Source organism: Stegastes partitus, unplaced genomic scaffold (assembly GCF_000690725.1).
Source record: "Stegastes partitus isolate 25-593 unplaced genomic scaffold, Stegastes_partitus-1.0.2 Scaffold2077, whole genome shotgun sequence".
NCBI classification, from domain to species: Eukaryota; Metazoa; Chordata; class Actinopteri; family Pomacentridae; genus Stegastes; species Stegastes partitus.
The window spans coordinates 51,088-54,773 of NW_007579808.1; positions in this window are offsets into that span (position 1 = coordinate 51,088).

The window sequence follows — 3,686 nt, forward strand, 5'->3', positions numbered from 1 at the left end:
GTCTTCCAGATGTTGTATTTATCTGTGTATATCCTCCAGATATTTGTTCTTTCTGTCTTGCAGAAGTTTCTAGGACACCTTGCCTATGTCTCCAGTCCTCTGTGCAGATGTCCCTGGGTTCAGCCTGTCAGGTTGAGGACAGGCATGAAGGCAGACAGTGAGGACACGGATCGTCCTCTGCAGGCCCGCAGCCTCGGCTGGTTGAACTCACCTTCCATTCAGAAGTCCGTAGAGAAAAAGCAGGATTTAAGGAGCAGCGCTGAACGCAGCAGTGACTCAGTGTCTCCCCGCCGCGAGGAGCAGCGCTGCGGCCGCTCCGTCCCGCTGTGTCTCACCGTCTGCAGCCAGACACACGGCCGGGCTCCCGGTGCTCCCACCCCGCCGCCTCGGCCGACGCTGTCCCGCTGGACGTCCAGCGTGGTCCAGTGTTACTTCTCCGGTTAGTTTCTCGGTCGAAGATGCTCTCCATCGCCCGGTTTGGGGCGCACTGCGCAGGCGCACAGCCACGGCACGGGGAGGCGGCAGACAGGGCGCGTGTCAGTGTTGGATGTTTTGCAGCACGTTAGAAAACATCAGAGCAACGTTTTAACAACAATTCAGAGTCCCAGATGTTAACCGAATGAACTTTAAACTGATCTTTAGAGTAGAGTTTTATTGCTATTTGCAGTTACATCACAGCTACAGGTACATTGGGTCTGTACCCGAATCAGCTTTATATGAAGGAAAACATAAAATCTAAGAATAGCAGCAATAAAAAAGAAGACATATATATCATAAAATTATATAAGTACACTTTTTAAAAAACACTGTGTATATATATATTTTTTAAAAGTGTTAAAAATAGATACCCTGAGAAAGTAATTGCTCATATTTTGTGGTATACAGTGGTTTTATTACATGTTGGTTTGAAAACAGAAGTGAAATGACATGACCAGAGTAATATCGCACATGAATAGGAACATCGTGTGGGGAGGGGTGGTCGCTGAGGTGATTAAATCTCTGCAGTTTTAATGGCCCGTTGCAGGAATTTCCTCTCAGCCACGGTGGTGTTGCCAAACCACACTGTGATACCGCTGGAGAGGATGCTTTCAACGGGCCCTCTGCAGGCTGGGGTGACGTCTCGGTCCGGCCTTCTTCAGCAGCCTGATGGAATGAAGCCTGTGCTGAGCTGCTTTCACTGTTGTCGGTGTTTTTTTCGCCCAGCTGAGGCTCTCTGAGATATGAAGGTCAAGGAACTGGAACATTTGTACATGAAACCCACTCTAACAGCATCATTATCATCTTCATCATCACCATCACTTACGTCATCACCACTATCGTTATCACCATCATCAACATCATCATCATCATCATCATCATCACCACCACCACCATCATCATCATCATCATCAGTGCAGAGTACAGGCAGCATTATAAAATGTGTTTTTCATGTACAATGTCTGCAGGACCATGTCTGAGGAGACAGAGGACAGGAGACACATCACCTGTTAGAGACAGACAGACATTTCCTGACTTCAGCTCGTTTTATTGCAGTAATGTGGAATGTGGAGTGTCCCTACAAATATGATAAATTATGCGACCGATCATTCATTAAGGAGAAAACCACAATAAATAAATGTGAGGCTGCTCGAGCTGATGTGATCCATGAATGAAGGCGGACAGACGGAGAGCTTCAGCTGCGTCTGCATCTTAGACAAGGACACGTTTCATTTCACTTTGACACATCCAGTCAACATCTGGGACTCTGTATCGTTGTTGAAACGTTGCTCTGATGTTTTCTAATGTGCCGCAAAACATCCAACTCTCACACGCGCCCTGTCTGCCGCCTCCCCGTGCCGTGGCTGTGCGCCTGCGCAGTGCGCCCCAAACCGACAGACGGGGAGACGGGGATCGAGCCTCCGCAGCTCGAACCGAGAACCTAACCGGAGGAAAACACCGAGCCACCGGCCCGACCCGGCCGCCGAGCATACACCGGATCCCGCTGGACGTCCAGCGGGACAGCGTCGGCCGAGGCGGCGGCGTGGGAGCACCGGGAGCCCGGCCGTGTGTCTGGCTGCAGACGGTGAGACACAGCGGGACGGAGCGGCCGCAGCGCTGCTCCTCGCGGCGGGGAAACACTGAGTCACTGCTGCATTCAGCGCTGCGCCTTAAATCCTGCTTTTTCTCTACGGACTTCTGAATGGAAGGTGAGTCCAACCAGCCGAGGCTGCGGGCCTGCAGAGGACGATCCGTGTCCTCACTGTCTGCCTTCATGCCTGTCCTCCTGTCCGTCCTACTGTCTGTCCTCACTGTCCGTCCTACTGTCTGCCCTCATCATGTCCTCCTGTCTGTCCTCCTGTCCTCACGCTGTCTATCTTCCACCTGACAGGCTGAACCCAGGGACAGCTGCGCGACAGACTGAAGACATTGCGTGGACATAAACAGGGTGTCCAATAGAACTTCTCCAGGACGTGCAGGGGCAAAACATGTGGAGGACATAAAACAGCTGGAGGAAATATAAAGACCAAGCATCTGGAGTACAAAAGGGAGGACATTAAACATCTGGAGAACATACAGAGAGGAAACAAAACATCTGGAGGACATACAAAGCCAACACATCTGGAGGACATACAGATACAGAACATTTGGAACATATACAAAGATAAATGAAACATCCGGAGGACATACAGAGACAAATAAAACATCTGGAGGACATAAAACACCTGGAGGACATACAGAAGACATTCAGTGACAAAGTGGGACATTTTGAGGTGGGAGACACAGAAATTCCCTTTTCAGGACATAAAAACAGGCTTTCAGGGACACAAACAGACATTAGAAAGTAAAAATACTGAGAAAAAACTGTGAATAATGGGAGGACAAAGAGACAGTAAGACATTTTAGGACACAAGGAGACAAAAACCTGGAAGACACAAAGACTTTTACAGACTAAATAGGACAGTAAGCTAGTGGACAGTTACACAAAAGTCTTTTAATGACAAAAGAAAGGTCCTGAGAGTTCCATTGATAATTAAAACAATGGGACCTTCAGGGACAAAGTGGGACATTTTCAGGTAGGAGACATAAAAGAAATAGTTTTGATGGATATAAACTGACTGAAAAAATTATAGCCAGCAAGGACAGACACTGAAATGTTGGAGAGGACAGTCTGACCAGTGGAGGACAGAAACATAAAGACGTAATTTGGAGGACAGGTTTTTCAGACTAAGAAAAAAGTTTGTAGAAAAGGACATAAAGAGACATCCAGGATACAGCTGGAGGACAAAGAGGACTTAACGGAGCAGGACATCTTCTCAGTGACAGACACTGACATGAGTAGAGATCTTTAGGACAAAGAGGCATGAGCATGTTCAGTGGACACATAGAGGACATGAGGGACATCTGTAGGGGTTTGTCCACATAATTAATGACTTTACACAAAAAACTGACATCAAAGCTGATTTTTAAGGACAGACACTAAATTATTAAAGACGAGACATAAGGACATTTTGAGTGACAGACGTCCTGTCTAGTACATGAGCTGAGTTGAAGACAGTCTGTGAGGACATGTGGAGGACGACAGTGAGACAGCAGGACGCTGCCGTCCTCAGGAGGACAGGATGAAGGTGTTGTTGGTCTGAAGGACATTATTTTTCCTCCCTGACAGTTTGGATGTGACAAGGACTGAGACAACGACATGAAGTCCC